The sequence below is a fragment of the Heterocephalus glaber genome, unplaced genomic scaffold (assembly GCF_053883595.1).
Source record: "Heterocephalus glaber isolate CG9 unplaced genomic scaffold, H.glaber_assembly_v1.0 deba00001859, whole genome shotgun sequence".
Taxonomy (NCBI): Eukaryota; Metazoa; Chordata; class Mammalia; order Rodentia; family Bathyergidae; genus Heterocephalus; species Heterocephalus glaber.
Genome location: NW_028258500.1, coordinates 901,476 through 920,852, shown reverse-complemented (window position 1 = coordinate 920,852; position 19,377 = coordinate 901,476). Strand labels below are relative to the sequence as shown.

The 19,377-nt window shown below is 34.6% G+C and overlaps 2 pseudogenes; both read right to left on the bottom strand.

Moving 5' to 3' along the window:
- The window catches only part of LOC110345683 (vomeronasal type-2 receptor 116-like), a 75,829-nt pseudogene that overhangs the window by 54,410 nt on the left and 2,042 nt on the right, over nucleotides 1-19,377 (bottom strand).
- Nucleotides 7,784-8,610, bottom strand: LOC101701937 (PEST proteolytic signal-containing nuclear protein-like; annotated as a pseudogene).

Genomic DNA, 19,377 nt, shown 5'->3' with positions numbered 1-19,377 from the left:
GGAGCCTCCTCCTGGGTGCTCTAATTTATTTCTAAATATTTCATACTTTATGACATAAATGCCTTTTAAATTTCAAATTCTGAATTATGAATGATGTGAAGAAAGAGTTGTTTGAACATTAACCTGATATTACATTCACAATCAGTTCCATTAATGATTAATTTACCTAGATTTTCTCCTAGCACACCAGTATCATTGCAAAAATAACACTGCTTTTTTTTTTTTTCCACTTCCAATAACATTCTCATCTTTCTTTTCCTGACATTGTTCCATTGGCTGGCATCTCCACCACACCATGTTGTAGATGTGGTGAAAGAAAACATTACTGCCTCATGTTTGTTTTCAACATTGAATGATTCTGTAAACATTTCTGTGGAATCAACAAAGTTCCTACTCTTCATTTAGTAAAATTTGTTGTCATTCATAAATTGTAGATAAGCATTCAATTTCTTTATATATTATTTCATTTATTGATGCTTTTTAATCTTTTCTAGAATCTAGTGCCTTGAGTTTTATCAAGTAAGTACAATTTGGCCACAATGTAGCCTCCTTAAACTGTAGAACATTTCGGGTCAGGAAATGGGATTTTCATTTAAGAAGGAAAGTAGCAAACTGGGTGTGGGCCTGCACACATGTAATCTCAGCACTTAAGAGGCTGAAGCAGGAGAATCTTTGCAAATTCCAGGACAGCCTAGGCTACATAATGAATTCAAGGCCATCCTGAACTACATGGCGAAACCCACTCTCACACACAAAGAAAGTAAAAAGCAGTTACTTGTGATGTTAGATTTTCTGTTGTCATGCAGGAGTAGCACAATTCAAGATTACTCATAAAATGCATTGAGTTTCCCATTATCTATTTATCTGAAGGAGTTTGAGTAATTAAGTAATGGTACTCTCTTGGATAGTTATAAAGTTTACCAGCTAAACTCTCAATTAACATAAAAATTGTGAGAAAAAAACGTATAGATTAAACTGTTTTTTTGTTTGTTTGTTTTTGCTTTTGGTACTGGGGAAAGCACTTGGGATGGACCTCATGCTTGCAAAGCAGGTGGTGGTGCCACTGAGCTAAATCCCCAGCCTGTGGATTCAACTTTTTAAGTAGATGTGCTATTATGAAAAATTTTGCTCAATATTTATGTGTAAATTCATGAATTTCATTAACATTTTCAAATACATTGATATGGAGTTATTTATATTCTCTTACAAAATGCTTTGTATTTTTTCAGATGTGTCTATTTTCAGTGTTTGTATATTTGGTTTTGTAATTGATCTTTTTGTGCTTAATTTTATCAAGGGCTATTAATTTTATTTTGTTACTGAAATCAACTTTATTTTTTCTGGCATTTATGTGCTTCTATTTCCCTGTTACTTCCATTTTTATTGTTTCTTTTTGTCTTTGATTTCTTGTTTGTGTCTAATATTTCTGATGCAAACCTTCAGCTTATCTTTGCACAAACACCCACATAAAATAAAATACATACATCTATATGTCCCCTAAGATAATTTTAGCTTCAACTCACAGGGTTTAATGAGTGGCATTTTCAAGTTCAACTGTTTGTCATTTCTGTTAATTTCTTTTCTAACAATCATGATTTTGAGAAATCTATTAAAACATAAAAGAATTGTTGCTGGGTGCACTTTTGATTTATGAACATGGTACATATAATGCAACTACTATATACCAAATCAGTATAAAGGATACATTACACAAATGCATATATTTTGTGAATTTTGGCATATTTCTAAAATACTGAAATCATACAGTGAGGTGAAATTAAATCATCAGTGACAAAAAAATGGAATAGCCTACCCAGAAAGGTGATTCCAATCTGTCATGATTTAGTATAACAAATTCAAGTATTCACAAAGTGATGATAATGATACCTAAAATCTTCAGTATTGGTTTTCTATACACTCTTTATTCCATGTCCCAACTACTCTCCTATATTGAGTGTTTTAATAACATTGCCCTTGGATTTGTTACTTTGAATATTATATAAGTAGGAATGTGTCATTTTGATTCTTCTATTGACCTGAATAAGAATTTATGTCCCTCTTATTCATCAGTAATGTGTCATTTTGACACTTCTATTGACCTGAATAAGAATTTATGTTCCTCTCATTCATCAGTTATAGTGTTAATATTACTTCTTCAGTGAAGTTTAAAACATTATTATTACTAGGCATAGTGGCGCACACCTATAATCACAGCACTCAGAAGGCTGAGGCAGGATGATTGCCATGAATTTGAGGCCAGCCTGGGGTACATAGTAAGTGCAAGGCCAGACTCTATTACATTGAGAGACACTGCCTCAAAAAGAAAACCCCCAAAATAAATAAAATGATATTCCAAAATGTTGTATATAGCATCATTTACTGAACCCCAGTCATTTCATTACCCTGCCAATTATTACTGCAGATTGATGGGTTTAATTTTATTTTCTGCCATTGCATATTGCCCCCACTGAACATCTGTAAATTACAGATGTGTAAATGAGGTCATGCTTACAATCATCATGTGATACATTAAAGACACACCTAGTTTTTAAGGGAAACACACAACTTGTGAACACTTGAACTGTTTTGAAATAGTGTTAGGTCCTTGGAAAGGAAGCATGTGCAGATTTCATATACTCAGTGTGGTCTAAATGTATCTTAAAGAAAGGAGAAGTCTTCGTGCTTACAAACACTGTGTACTGAAATGAACATGGAACTTACAAAACTGAATTATTCAGAAATAGCATATTGTGCAAATAGTGCTTTCAATGATTCTAGAAAACTGAATCAAGGAATGTTCAAGGGACAGAGAGCTTTTTGAAAAGTGACATTGTATTCTGTACAATAATTAAATCAGATGCCAAAGGAAGAAGGAATTATATTTTGGTAAGCTCTTAACTTATTTCCCATTTTCTAAACAGAAGGAAAGATAAAGTGAGAAATGGAGAATTTCTCTGGAAGGCATGTACTACCTGTCTGGTTGGAGATCTCATTCTCTGGGCAAGGGCTGCAGTGGAAACAACAGGCAGCCTGTCCTTCCTGAGGGGATTTCCTGAATCCAGGATGACAGCTCTCACTGCATGCAGAAAGGGGAGTCTGAGGGAAATCAGATATGTGTTGATGAATTCTTGGACTTTTATCTAATACTTCAGAGTTAGAGGGATAGAGTAAATTTAATAGGTGGATCTTACATGTTTAGTGTATGACTGGAATATATAAAATTTCTGAAAATATGGTTAAAGAACTATATTCCTTTCTCATTCATCAAAAAGCTAATGAATACAAAAAATTTTAACTGAAATGTGACTTTTTAATTTCCATATGTGACTATTTCCTAAGCTAAGGCAAAGACAAAACACAGCACATTTTTTTTATGATTAGTGAAATGCATTACAATTTTATCTGAATTACCTCTGTAATTCCTGTGCCCCACTCTATCACATTCTCATTTAAAGACAGTTGTTGACTATGTAGAACATGAGGCAGGGGGGAAACAGTCCTACTTTCATTGTAAGTCTAAGATCCTCTGAAAGATTCCAAAAGTTGAGAATGTCATATTCCGCAGCCAGTTTCCTTTGCTTATCCATGTTCACTTGGCCTCCAGCAGGATTGGTACATTGAAGTTCCTTCAGAAAGTGGTGCAACTATAAGAGATGCGTAATTCTATAAATAACTGGACCCCATGATTAATGATCAGAACTACACCAGGGAAAGTCCTTGACTGTCTTTAGTCCCTGCTTTACAATGACAGTTTTGCACATGTCCAGTGAAGTAGAAAAAGTGAAAGGTATGGAAAAGTAACGTATCACAATGTTCCAAATATATCAATATCCATTAAAATGCTACAACAAGGCCCAGCTAAATATTGTTTAAAAACAGAAAATACTTCACCTATACAGTGAAAACTCCCCATGTCCGTTTTCTGTCTTATTATTTCCAGAGGACATACATGAAAAAGTAAAGTTTTCAATACAAACTCAATATATCCAATATAGTACTGGCTACCATTTAAATACATACATACGTATATTTACATAGTATGTAGAAGAATACAGTGTTTCCTGTTGTTTGCATAAAATCCCATGGGTAAAGTTTCAGATTTGTTTAGTTATAATCATTAGGTGGACAGTATGCTGACATCCTGTGGAATACAAAATATTTATCATGGCTCATGTCTAATTTCCCCCTTGGTAGTGTGTCCTTTTTCTGAATAACCATTTCTACTCAAATTGCTCCTTGACAATGAAATTGTTGCAGAATCTCTTGTTGTCTTGGATAAAATATTCTAAACTGTGTCATTTGCACATTTGTGGAACCCCTCAAGGTAAACACATTGGTGGCAGTATCTGCCAGCCAATGCAAGAGCCATTACCTTCCAGTGGGGAAATCCCTCCAGTTCTCCAATCTTGCTTGATTGCATCTGAACTTGTTGAAGAAGTGTCTTGTGGAAAGCATAGGCTATAGCATACACAGCATTGTAGATATCATAATTCTCATTGCTCATGGCAGGGTCAAAACGACTCACAGGAAGATACAAGAGAGAAGCATTGGGTGGGCGTTTCTTCAGTGTACAATCAAAATTAGACAAAGTTCAGTCAAAGTTCATGGACCAAAATATAGACAGGTAAATATCTTCTGGGTATTTAGAAGGGGAAGCTGTCTGGATGAAAGCTTTAAAACCAGAAATCTCCTCAAGCTGGTGTGAGAAAATTAGTGTACCATGGAAAGGGTCAATTATGAAATTTTCCTCAAAGGTGGCAAAATGCCATTGTGAGTTTGTGACCCAGACTCTCCATGTCACTAAATATTACCCAGTGTAAAATCTAACATCACTTACTCTGTTAGTATCAAAGTAGATGATAATAACCCTTGCTGGTGATGTTTCTCTGGTCCATAAATCACATGTTGGTCGATTTCATAAATATCACATGGCACTGTTTGAGATCATTTTTACAAATGCTACACAGATTCTACTCCTGTCCATGTCTTCCCTTAAGTCTGAGAGAAATGGAAGACCTTTCTCACTCTCTGAAATGACCACTCCCAACCATGTCCAGCTAAAATTAAGCATCAATCAGACCATGCCAAAAGCTAGAGATGTGTCTTTGGGAGCTGTCTGATAAAGAGAGGGAAACTGACCATTGTCACTGAGAATAGGGTCAAAAGAGCCATAGGTCAGCTACAAAGAAAAGAAATCTGAAAGTGAAATAATGAAGAGTTTGGTATAAATTACAATCTCAGATTTGAAAGGCATTAATCAAGAGCTGGAAGTTATAGAAGGGGATATTTATACATTCAACTTTGTAATTGTGTCACTGTTTAAGAGCCTTTCAGAAAATAATTAATTAGATGCAGGAAGGGAAATATCTTTGTCTAACTTCTCGGTTTTCCTCATTATTGTAGACAATTAAAATACATGTGACCTACCCAAATTCTTTGTACTCACTGTTTTAGATTATATATCTTTCTTATTTTCTTTTTTATCTTTCTTATTAATACATATTTGTCATTTGATCATAGGTATTTTTTTCTGTACTTGATCTATCTCTATTCTTTTTCCCAATTGCCCTCCCTACCCTTCAACCCCTCCTTCTTCTCATTTCAAAAAATTTTGTTTCCATTTTGTTCTTTCAGTCTTGTTCTTTTTCCCTTCCTTCACTTCCTTCTTCCCCTTCCTCCTCCCTTGTTCCCTTCACATTTGAACATTTTCTTCCTACTTCCCAAAAATCTATCATGTATTTTTGTCCTTATTTACACTTTTGTTTCTCACACAGGAGAAACAATATGATATTTAAACATATCTATCTGATTTATTTCACTGAAAATTATGGTCTCAAAGTGCATCCGTTTACCTTAAAATGTCTCAAGTTCAATCCTTTCTGTGGCAGAGTAGTACTCCAGAGTAGATTTTTAAAAAATCGTCTTTATCCATTCATCCCTTGACTGTTTCCAAGATTTAGCTATTACAAATCATGCTGCTGTAAATATTAGTGTCCACATTTTGCTGTGGTATGAGGCTTTTACCTCTTTAGGGAAGATACTAAAAAGGGAAATAGCTGGGTCAAATGAAACCTCTAGTTTTAGTTTTTGTTGGTTTTTTTTTTAGTTTGACAAAATTTATTGGTTATTTTAGTAAGGACATTCATCTCAGCCATTTCTCTCATCTTGACCTTAGATTAGTATTTCATTTGGGTCAAGAAAAGAGTCTGTAGGAGAGGGATGTTATTTTATTTATTTAATTTTATTTTTTTGGTACTGGGGTTTGAACTTGGGACCTTGTGCTTGTGAGGCAGGCACCGGAACCACTGAGCTACATCCCTGCCCCAGGGATGTTATTTTAACAAACAGTAAAATGGACAAAAATGAACAGTTTGCCTACAAAAAAGTAAAGTTGAAGTTAAATTCATGAATCTTGGTATAATTAAATCATGTGAGAACTAGTAGTTCTATATACATTTCCATTGTTTTACTTGGAGCTTAATCTAAACTTTAATGTAAAAGAACAACTTATTAGGCATATGTGCAGGTTTCTTCTCTGGAGTTACTATTAACAAAGATCAGCAAGTGACTACCATTAATAAAATACTCTGAAGCTGCCTCCAAATTTAACATTGTAGGCATTCTGAAGGAAATCACTGTACCATTTTTCTTTTGTCTGTGACTATGCTTTCAAAGATGTGTTTAACTGTCACTTTAAAAAAGTCCATATACAATACAAAAATACAAAACAAAACACAAATCTAACAGTATACATGATGAACAATTCTATAAAATGTGTTTGAAGATGCATTTTCTTTCATTTTCAGTACCTACAATATGCCCAGGCCACTGGGCAGTATGTATACACTTAAAATAAACCATATAATTGTTCTAATAAGAAATCCGGTAGTGAGTTCAATTCAGATTGGATTTAACAACTTAGTAATGTAAATGTGTAGACAAAGTTACAGAAAATGCATCTTATTGTCTTCCATCTTCTACAATGTTAAAATTTTTTTTGGTGTTTATACCTTTAAAAAAAACCCAGCCAAATACTTAATCAGTGTGTACATTTAGATTTTTGGTGGTGGTTTTTATTTTAAAAGAAACAGCTTCCTTATAATTTGCTTCAAGTTCTGGTGGAAATGCTTACAAGAATTAGCTAATAAACAAAAACCAAGAGAAGCGCATTCAAAATACTGATTTACTTTGGTAGCAAATGGCTGTTCTTTGAAGACTAATGAAGGTAGACAAGACCATTAAAGTGAAATGGGCTATTTCAAATACAATACTTCACATAGAAATTTTTTTAAAAAATTATTTTAGTAAAAGAGCTAAGCATCTGTATCCACTGATAGCAATTCAATACCTAGTAATATGATAACAAAAACAAATGCCCATAAGGAAAAAAACTTTTAATTTTATCTAAATTTACTTTCAGTCAATAGTCCAGCAACATTTTCCTTTCAATACAATACTCCCCCTTTCTCTATAAGGCTGTTCCTGGGAGCTAGACAGTCAGTTTAGGTAATGATGGAGTTCATTTAGGAGTAACTGCTGACAGTTTTAAGTAGTTATTTTTTGCTTCCCTCTTAATGTGCTAATAGTTGTGTCTAAAAAAATATGCAATTCTTAAAAAGGTACCATTTCTGATTTCTTTATTATCTGTAACCTTTAGGAACTAATCACATGAAACTACAAAATTAGCAAATGTCTTGAAATCTGTATATAAAACAAAAATTAACTCTAATTTCAAACTCTCACTTACTAGTGTACCACTCAATCTTTAAAAAAAAGAAAAAGAAAAAGAAAAAGAGGCTCCAAATGTACTCTTATACCATTTTAAAAAAGGAAACTGTTCCTTTTAACTTTACACCCACCCCACACCCCAATTCAAAACACATGATTTAATTTTCTTGGTCATGGACATTTCCAAGATGAGATTTTATATTTCGTTCCCATAGCTTCTGGTTATCAGAAAACCCATGCTTTCCTTTATTGAAAGTTTGGTCCAGTTGATGTTGGTGTATCCCTTCCAATATTCTTCATCCTCATCTTTGCTTCTGGAGGCATTTCCTCTGGTTCACTATCTTCATATTCATTAAAAGCTGCTGCTACTGAAAGGGTTTTTGGAGCAGGAGTTGGAACAGTTTCTTCAGGCTTACTTGATCCAAGTTTGATGGATATAGCTGATGCTTTCTTTGTTGTCTGACTACCTATGGCAAATCCAAACTTGGAGATCTTTGTAGGCTTTTTTGGGAGGTCTGCAGCTTCTTCAGCTGATTGCTTCTCAGTGCTGCAACTGGAACTTTCTCCTCTATTATTGGAAGAAATAATCTTAGTTTTCACAGATTTTTCTGCTTCTTCAGGTCCTGGTGAAGTTGAAACAACTTACCAAGATGAGCTATTTTTACTGAGCAGATTGATGGGAGCAGCAACCTCAAAAAACATTGTTATAAGGAAGATACCTCTGCAGTTGTCACCTACTGACCCAAGTCTCTTCCACTGTTAGAGTATATAGCAGGAACTGAGGTTCTGTGTCAGTAGAAGAGGTTTCCATGAGTTAACTCCGGCGGCTCCAGGTTGCTTCAGCTTCTCAGAGTTCTCCTCTCCCCCATTTCCATCCACCATTTTTCCAGCTGTGGCCTCCCCTGCAGCCACGCCAAGGACTGTTTTAGTTTTTTTGTAAAATCTACATACTTATTTCCACAGTGGTTATACCACCAATGAGTTACAAATTAAATTAAAGAAGAAATTAGAAAGTGTCTTACCTTTCTTGTTGCTGAGACAAAATACCTGACATCCAATTTTTTTTTTTTTTATTTTGGTACCGGGGATCGAACTTGGGTCCTTGACATCCAATGTTAAAGGGGGAAAAGTTTGTTTAGCTCAAAGTTTGTAGAGGTTTCAGGACATAATTTCCTGGCTTCAAGGCATCATGGCATGGCAGAGAGGCAAATGTTCATGCCAGTGGAAGACAACCAGGACTTTAACAGCATCTTTCTTCCACTTTTGTATTCTTTCTAAGCTACTGGGATTAGGGCAGTGCCAAATCATTCAGTGGTCTGATTTAGTAATCACACTCCTTAATCCTAGTATCACACAGTCTAGATTCAGCCACCTGTGAAAAATCCTGATGACTGCATGAAGTTTTGGAGGGGGCCATCTAGACAAAACCATAATAAACAATTTCTACAATTGAATGATGATGCCAACACAACATATTGGAACTTATGTGACACAGTGAAAGCAGTACTATGAGGAAAATTTATACCAGTGAATTCCCACATCAGAAAAAGCTGAGCAAGCTCAAGTAACCTAATGTTGAACCTCAAGCTTCTAGGAAAAGAAGAGCAAATTAAAACCAAAATATTTATGAGGGAAGAAATTATAAAGATCTGAGCAGAAATTAATGCAACTGGGACTAAGAAAACAATACAACAAATCAATGAATCAAAGAATTAGTTCTTTGAAAAGTTAAAAAAAATAGACAAACCCTTAGCCACTCTCATTAAAAAAGGAAAGAAAAGACTCAAATCCATGCAATTGGGAAGGAAAAATGTCAAACCAAAATGGATCCTGTAGAAATCTAGATTTTCAATACCTACTTTGAGAATCAGCACTGTAAGAAAGGCAGAGAACAAATGGATAGATTCCTAGATACATATGAATTACCAAAGCTGAATCAAGAAGATACAAAAATTCTAAATAACCTAATATCAGTTAAAGAAACTGACCAAGTAATTAAAAAAACACTATCAACTATGAAAAGCCCAAATGCTTATGGATTTACTGCTGAATTCTACAAGAACTTTAGAGATCTAATGCCATGACTCTTCAAACTCTAAGGAAATTGTAAGGGAAGTAATACTCCCAAAGCCATCCCTAGATGCAAGTTTTACCCTGATACCAAAACCAGAGAAGAATCCAACCAAAAAGAGAACTACAGGCCAATCTCCCTAATGAATATAGACACAAAAATCCTCAATAAGATACTGGCAAACACATTGCAGCAAATCATCAAGAAGCTTATATATCATGACTAAGTAGAATTCATCCCAGATATGCAGGGATCATTCAGCCTATGCAAATCAATAAATACAATATAACATCGACAGAACAAAGATTAAAAATTTCATGATCATCTCAATAGATTCAGAAAAACAGTGGACAAAGTCCAGCATCGCTTCATTACAAAAACTGTACAGAGAATAGAAATATAAGGTCTTTATCTCAATCTGATAAAAGCCATCTATGACAAACCAACTTGCCACACCATATTATATGGTTAAAAACTGAAAGCTTTCACTTTAAAATCAGGAATAAGTCAAGGATCCCCATTATCAATACTCTTGTTCACTATAGTTCTGTAGACACTAGCCAGAAAAATAAGACAAGAGAAAGAAGTAAAAGGAATACGGATAGAAAAGGAAAGTTAAATTATTGTTATTTGTTGATGACATGATACTCTACATAGAAGACCCTGAAGCCTCCAACAAAGGACTCCTAGAATTAATAACCAAAAGCCAGCATAGCAGGACACAAAATCAACATTCAAAAATCAATATCATTCCTGAACCCAAAACTAACTGAGAGAGAAATTAGAGAAACTACACATTTCACAATAGGATCAAGTAATGTGAAATATTTAGGAATCAATTTAACAACAGAAGTGAAAGACTTATACATTGTAAATTACAGGGCTAGAGATTTAGCTCAGTGGTTCTGTTGCCTGCCTTGCAAGTGCAAGGTCCTGAGTTCAATCTCTGGTACCCAAACAAAACAAAACAAAAATCCCAAACCTCAACAAAAAACAACATTGTAAATTACAATACTGTTAAGGATTGACACAATTGATTGATACAATCAACATGGATATCAGAAAATAGAAAAATGTCTCCTATTCTTGAACAGGTAGAACCAATATAGTGAAAATAGCCACACTTCCAAAACAGGTGTGCAGGTTTAATGCAATACCAATCAGAATACCAGCAACATACCTCACAGAACTAGAGAAAACCAACCTAAAATTTGTATGGAACCAGAAGAGATACAGAAAAACAAAGCAATTCTGGGGGGAAAAAAGCAAGGGAAAGGGCATTAAAATCCCCAGGTTGATGTCATATTATAAAGCCACTGTGGGGAAAACAGCATTATAATGGCAAAAAAGCAGATCTGAGGATCAATGGAACACAATAGAAGATGGAAGAACAACTTCCAAGCACATGAAGCTACCTTATCTTTGTCAAAGGTGCCAAACACCTTTGCTGGAAGAAAGATAGCTTCTTGAATAAGTGGTGGTATGAAACTGGCTTTCCACAGCCGAAAGATTAAAACTAGACCCATACCTCTCACTATGTACTAAACTAAAATAAAAATGGACCAAAGATCTAAATATTAAAGAAGAAACACTTATTAATCTTCTGGAAGATAAAATAGGTAAAACTCTTGTAGACATGGATGTAAGCAAAAACTTTCTGAACAAAACCCCAGATGCACAGGAAATACTACAGGATCATCAACTGGGATTTCATAGTAAAAAGCATTTGCACAGCAAAAAAAAAAAAATGAACAGAGGGAAGAGGCAACCCACAGCAATGAAATACAATTTTACCAGCTAGTTCTTAGAATAAGAACTTTTATCTAGAATATGTAAAGAACTCAAAAAACTCAGAAGACACAAATTTAGAGAACCAATCAAAAATGGGGATGTGAAATGAATAGACACTTCTCAGATAAAGAAGTTCAGACAATAAATATATGTATGAAAACATGTTCAACAACACTGGTCTTATGAGAGATTCAAATTAAAACAACACTGATGTTGCATTTCACTCCAGATAGAATGACTGTCTTCAAAAAATGCAGATAAGACTATAGGGAAAAAGAAACCCTTCTGCACTGTTGGTAGATTATACATCTTGAGAGATGCTCAAACCCTAACTTATTTACTGTCTTTGAGTACCAGAGAGCAGCAACACAGGTGGCGAGGTTTTATCTCTTTCCTCCTACCCATCCTCACCTGTGGAAATTTGTAGAGTTCCAGTATTGTTCCAGTCTGTGCAGATATTTCTCATGTTGTTTACATAAGAACAGCTACAGACTTGCTCTCCCTCCTGCAGGTGTAATTGGGGACCTCGTCCTGCCCTGTGAGCAAAGTGAGGGAGCTCTCCAATGCCCTCCATTCACTGTGCTGGACATTGTGGAACTCATATCCCAGAGATATGTTGGGCAGAAAATGGGGGTTATTATTGATCTCTTCTATGGCAAAAACCAAGGCCAGAACATATTGGTAATTGCTGAGCTTAAACCTACAGAAAAAGCAGAAAGTTTCTTAAGAAAAAGATACAATGCATTATTAACTTTAAATCCATTACAGCAACTTTTATGCACATCTGTGTCCCTCCAAATTTCGTATGTTAAAGCTTCCTTAGCACTTAATATGATGTCACTACAAGGTTGATTTTTTTAGGTGTAATTAGATCTAGATAACACTATGAAGATGATTTTTTTTCTGAGAGTGGTTAGTGTTTTTCCAAGTGACAAGAGAGATCTTCCAATTTTTCCAGATGAGAACACATAGAACTGAAAGCCATTATCTATTAAGTTCTTAGTTCCTAAAATTATGGAAAGTAAATAACTGTAAAAACCACACTGTTTGTGGTATATTTTTATAAAAAAGCTTCAGGAAATATTCTGATGAAAGGTGAAGATTCAGTAGATGAATGCTTCCTTTGGAAGTGAAGGCTTCTATAGGGTGTAAGAATTTACAGCTCCAGCAAATAACATAACACAGGCTCAGAAAAGTTCTTCCTCAACATACGTGAAAGAAATTGTTCCCATTTATACAGAAAACTAAATTAAAAGTCTTATTAGGTGCTGGAGATGTAGGTCAGTGGTGCCACACCTGCCTGGCAAGCACAAGGTCCTGAGTTCAATCTCTGGTTCAATACCTGGCATGATACTTTACATAGAACAAAAATACTACAGAAGTCTCTGAGAACTAATAAACAAAGAAAACGTCAGGATACAGATTCAAAAGACAAACATCAATAGTATTCCTATCTTCAAGTTATACTACAAGCAACAATGACAAAAATGGCATGATATTGACACACAAATAGATGTATGGATGTATGGATCAGAATAGAGGCTACAGAAATGTTCCCCTGCACCTTCAGCTTCGTGATCTTTCACAAAGGGGCTGGTAACACACATTAAGGTAAAGATAGCCTGGTTAACAAATGGTGCTGGGAATATAGGCTGCCTACATGCAGAAGATCAAATCTGGATCCATATTGCTCACGATGTAATAAATAAAGTAAAAATTGATCAAATATTTAAACATTGCCATAGAAAAAATGAACTTACTGGAAGATAAAATAGGTTAAATGTTTGAAGTCACTTGTGTAGGTAAGGACTTTCTGAACAGAAATCTGATTACACAAGAAATAACCCTGAGAATCAATAGATGGGATTATATCAAATTAAAAATCTTCTGCATAGCAAAGGCAACAATCAACAGAGTGAAAAGACAACATAAAGAATGGAAAGATATTTTGCTATCTGTTCCTAATATAGAGGAGTAATATTTAGAATCAAAACATTTAGACCATCCAAAATAAAAGATTCAATCAAAAAAATGGGCAAGTGAAGTGAATGGACACATCTCAGAAGATGGGCAATAAACATGTGAAAAAAATGTTCAACATTTCTGGCCATTAGAGCCATGTAAATTAAAACAAGGCTAAGATTTCATCTTGTACCAGAAAGAATGTCAATCATCAAGAATTCAAAGAATAACAAATGTTTTGCACATTGTTGCTGGGAATGTAAACTAGTCCAACCACTATGGAAATCAGTATGGAAATTTTTCAAAGAACTAAAATTATAAATTAAATTTGACCCAGCTATTCCCTTTCTAAGTATCTCCCCCAAAGAGCTAAAGGCATCATATCACAGCAATACATGCATACAAATGTTTACAGAAGCACAATTAGTAATAGTTAAGTTCTGGACTCAGCCTGTATGTCTATCAATGGATGAAAGGATAAAGAGAATGTGATATCTCTATGTAATGGAATACTACACTACAATAAAAAGGTTGAACTAAAGATGTTTTTAGGAAAATAGGTATATCCGGAAAACATAATCTTAAGTAAAATAAAACAGGCACAAGAGCTGAAATACTGTATGGTAGTTATGATTTCAGAAAGACAAAGTACATATAAAAAGCAAAACAATGGAGTAATAGAAGGAAAATGGAACATAGATCTTTTGGAAATGAAGAGGAGTCCAGTTGAGAGAGGGCGAGTGGAGGGTTAGAGGAGAAGAGAAAGTAAAAAGATTTCACATATGTCAGATACTTGTACTAAACAACTACAATGAATGGAAACATTTGTTGTCATAAATTTGAACAGAATATAATAATAATGAAAATGGAGGTGGAGCATTTAGAGAAGGAGGGAGAGAAGTGGCTGGGAGAGAAGGGGAATCAAGATGTGTTATGTACATCTACCTCCCACACTCCCTAGGTTGAATGTAAACTTCATGTATAGCAAACATGAACTAATTGAAAATAAAAATAAAATTGACAAAAACAATAGTGTTCCTCTATGACAATTAGTTACAGATTGAGAATGAAATCAGGAAAACAATTTCATTCACAGCAGCTTCAAAAACATTAATTACCCAAGAATTATCCTAACCAACAAAGTGAAAATCTCTTCAACAAAACTATAGTACTCTGAAAACTGAAGATTAAAACAGAGATTAGAAAATGCAAAGACTTAACCTACTTCAGGAAAAGCAGAATCAATATTGTCAACATGGCTCTGTCACCAAAAGTAATCTGTTGATTTTCCATAATTTAACCAAAATACCAAAGCATTAGTTACAGAAATAGGAAAATCTATCCTAAAATTTATGTGGAACCAGAAGAGAGCCAGCATAGCTAAGCTAAACCTGAATGAAAAACAAAGCAAAGCAGATGATACATGTCCCTGATTTCAAAGCTAGAGTACATCGCCTGCCTTGCAAGTGGAAGGACCCGAGTTCAATTCCCTGTACCAAAAAAACCCCCCAAAAACCCCAAAATGAAAGCTAGAGTAATTCAAACTGTATGGTCCTGGAACAAAACTAGACATGCTGACCAATGGGTTACAATAAAAGGCAGAAACAGCCCCATGAAGCTCTAGCCATCTGGTCTTTGACATAGGGGAATAAAAAACCAAACACTGGAGAAAAATATCTTCTTTACCAAAGTGTGTTTGTAAAAGTGGTTATCCATTGCAGAAGAATGGTTCTAAACCCATATCTCTCACCCTGAGTTAAATCAAATAAAAATAGATCAAAGACTTAGATATACAAAGAGAAACACTGAAACTGCTAAAACGTAAAGTACGTAAACCCCTGCAAGATACAGGCACAGGCAAAGACTTTGTGAACAGACTCCCAATTGCACAAGAAATAATTCCAAGAATCAACAGTTGTGATGGTGTGACCATTTTGTACAGCAAAAAAGTACTAGCAAAAAAAGAAGAATTTTCTATACAGCAAAGGAAACAACACAGTGAGGGCATAGTTCTCAAAAAAAATTGCAGCTACTCCTTGGACAGAAGACTAATTTCTAGAATATATAAAAATACAAGAATATTACAACCTCCTAAAACTAAAGAACAAAACAAAAATGAAAACCTAAAGTGAATAGACATTTTAAGTGTACTTTTACATAAAATATTTCTGCTTGACAATTTCTGAAATGCAAATCAAAACAGCACTGCAATTTAATCTTATTCCAGTAAGAAAGGCTGGCATCATAAGTTCAAAAGAGCAAAAACAAAAAGAAGAAATGAAAGCTGGTGAGATTGTGGGGAAAAGGGAACCTTTCCACACAGACTGCAACAATCTAGCATGTACTGGAGTATAACTACTGTGAAAACCAGTAAGAAAACCTCTCAAGAAACTAAAAGTGTAAAATCCATTTGCTACAGCTATATGGCTCCTAAGTGTCTTCCTTAAATGGTTAAATTAATCATATTACAGTAATATATACATATTCCTGTTTATAGCAGCACAATTCACAATAACTAAATTATAGGAGTGGCCCCTATCCCAGTGCACAAATGAATAGGAAAAATATATGCTATATATACACAATGGAGTAGTAATCATAAATAATATTAACCTTGAGTCATTTTAATGAAAGTAAAGGCATCTTGAGTCCATGAAGCTAAGTGAAGTAAATCAGGCACAGAATGCTAATTATCACATGGTCTTTCTTATATGAGAAACCCAAAACATAAGTAATATAAAGACCAAAATAAAGAGAGAGAGTAGGAAACAAAGAGGTAGACTGGAGATGGGAAAGGGATCTAGAGAAAGGGAAAGAGTTGAGGGTGAAGGGGAAAATGCAGTAAAAGTGATCAAGATGGGATATGTGTATTTGTCAATTCCCCAAAGTGGACGGGATTGTAATGCATCACAAACATATACTAATAAAAATTTTAAAAGACACAAATACACTGAAATGAAAGAAATTTCAGAATAAACTTTGGCACTGGTAGCTGTGCTTATTCCACAGAACCCCTATTCTTTTCACATTTACTAAACTCTGGTGCGTAAGTCACTTCATGTTCAGAGATAATTACTTTTTGCCACATCTTTGCTATTTCGGCAAGAATGCAACAGTTTGTCCTTGTAATTTCTAAATTTTTCTCACGTTATCAGACTTGACAAAGAGCCTAGCTCAAGTTCACTCCCATGAATGGTCTCTCTGTGACTGAAGAGTGAATGAATCCCTACCTTCTTTTTGCAGGCCTGGGGATTTTACTCAGAGCCTGCCAAGTGCTCAGCCAAGTGGTTTAACCTAGAGCAACATCATCCGGCCATAATATGGATCCTTCAGCTGTGAAGCATAGGTTTCTATGTATCCCATAAATTGGACTGGTTGATTTTCTTTGGAAATATTCTGCTAATACACTGATTCCATGTTTTGTTTGAAACTGTAAAGTTATCATTTTCACTAGCGATTGTCTATATTTTCTTTTGTATGGAATAGAGGAGATGGAGCCCAGCAGATTGAACTACACACCCAGCAATTTGATTTTTATTTTGAGACAGGCTCTCAATTTGTCCAAACTCAGCTCAACTCTCAGTCCTGCTGCCTCAGGATCCCAAGCAGGTGGGGTTACAGACATTTGCCACAACATGAAGACACAAACGCCACATGTTTTTGAGATGATATAAAATAGAAGAGCACAATTAATATAACATATGATAATTTGAAATCGTATGCTTTTAAAAACTCAGTGTGCAATTTTCTCACTATTCCTAATCATGAATTTTTATTCAATTAGTTTTTCCAAGTTTATTTTAGTTTATACATGTATTTTGCAGTTCATTATGTTTTGGCACTTCAGGTGAGACAGGGACATTCTATTAATTGTATCAGGACATGGGTACAATACCTAATAATTACATTCACCCTGGGGAGCTGTTACATATGCACATCACAGTGACCATTTATGATTGCCCTAACCCTCCCCTGCCTCCAAACCTGCCCCGTCTTCATTTCCTCTTCCTTTCTCCACAAAGTCTGTGTTCAGGATTCCTGTCTTTTCTTTTGCTCATCAAGTCACTTATATTATAGGTTTATCATAAAAGAAAAACACATGATACTTAGCCTTCTGTGAGTGATTTGATTTAGTAAGAATTATGAACTCAAGTGGCATCTTTTTTCTTACAAATGACTCATTCTTGTTCTATATGAATGAATGCTACTCCATTGTTTATTTGATGAATATATCACATAATATATAGTTTTACTTGTAATTTTATGAAAGAGGTATATATAATATTATAATTATATTGATACAATTTTAAGGCATTTATTTAAATATACATGATTATAATTATTTATATATGTAAAACATACAAACATAAGGTATAATTTTATTTCAAAGGATCTTTGAAGATATGCACAAAAGTTCACCAAGATTTAGGTAGCCATGTACCTAGTCATTTCATTTTTCAGAATTTATTTTCTGTTTTTTATTTTTTATAGTATATGTTTGCAGTAAATGCAGTTAACATCTTGCAGATTAGATATATGTATATAACACAGTCCCTTTTTACATCCCCTTCTGCATCTCTTCCACCTCCCTCTCTGCTCTTCCAAATCCCCTTCTCTCATTTTCATTCTTGTAGACATTGTTAATGTTATCTCATTTTTATGACATATAATGTTTATATTCACTGAGGTTATTAGGTTCCTATACATGGCATACAAAGAAAACTACAATATTCTGAAAAAGAATTCACTTTTTAAATCAGAGACCAAAGATCAATATATCACTTTGGGCATCTGTTAAGGATTTATGTACTATCTTTCCAAGTTATATAATGTAAAAGTAAATGTCAACTTAAAAATTAAACATGAAGTGGCTAAAAATTGGATAAGAAGAGAGTAAAAGTATGTTAGTAATACAAGGTACAATACTATGTAGGGAAATGTCAAAGAACTATCATAGATATGGAGGATGAATTACAGTGGAATAGAGACAGACTAATCTTCAATTTAAGATGTATTTACACTAAGGGGCAAATACATAAAACTTTATTATGACTACATCATAATAATTGTGACTACCTTTTATGCATATATGGGCCACATTCTAAATTAAAATTAACAAACTTGTATTTTCCACTACAGTATTCATGTAAAGACAAAAATTTAAGATGATAGCATTTTATCCTAAAGATTTTTTCATTTTTAATAGAAATTAAAAGCTTCTCCTGAGTCCCTAAGATGCTGTTCATGTTAGACAGGCAGGCTGGCCCCTAAGTACTCCTGAAATTGCATATCTGTATATATTTTTTCAGTGACCATCAGTGTGTCTTTGAATTTTATGGAGGGAGCCACCTACTAAAGCAGGCAGGTTCCCTGATCTGGTGAATGTGGGAAACAGAGGGCAGGAGGGAGAGCAGGCAGCTTCCCCTCTTCCCCAGGAAGAGAAGCACTTTACTACACCATATAGGGTGCTAGGACAGCTGGTACAGATGGGAAAACCTTGCCTTCTGTCTTGACACAACTTTTCTCCTTGCCAGATACTGTTCACTTGTTCACCTGGGCAACTGGGTCTTTACTTTAGGGCCTCTGTGGTTTCCACATATTGCCCAATTTTATTCTGAATATTTCTAATATATATTGAAAAATAATCACCCTTGATGTCTGAACTGTTCTACATCCTACACTGTTCCTAGTTTGTTTTTTTTTTAATCACACTAGCTTATCATCACCTAGAGTCCTATTAGATTGGTTTAGAAAGGAATGACATTTGCCCAAATTTTTAGTTAGTAAAATTTTATCTAACATGGCCCAAATTGCTCTTTACCTCT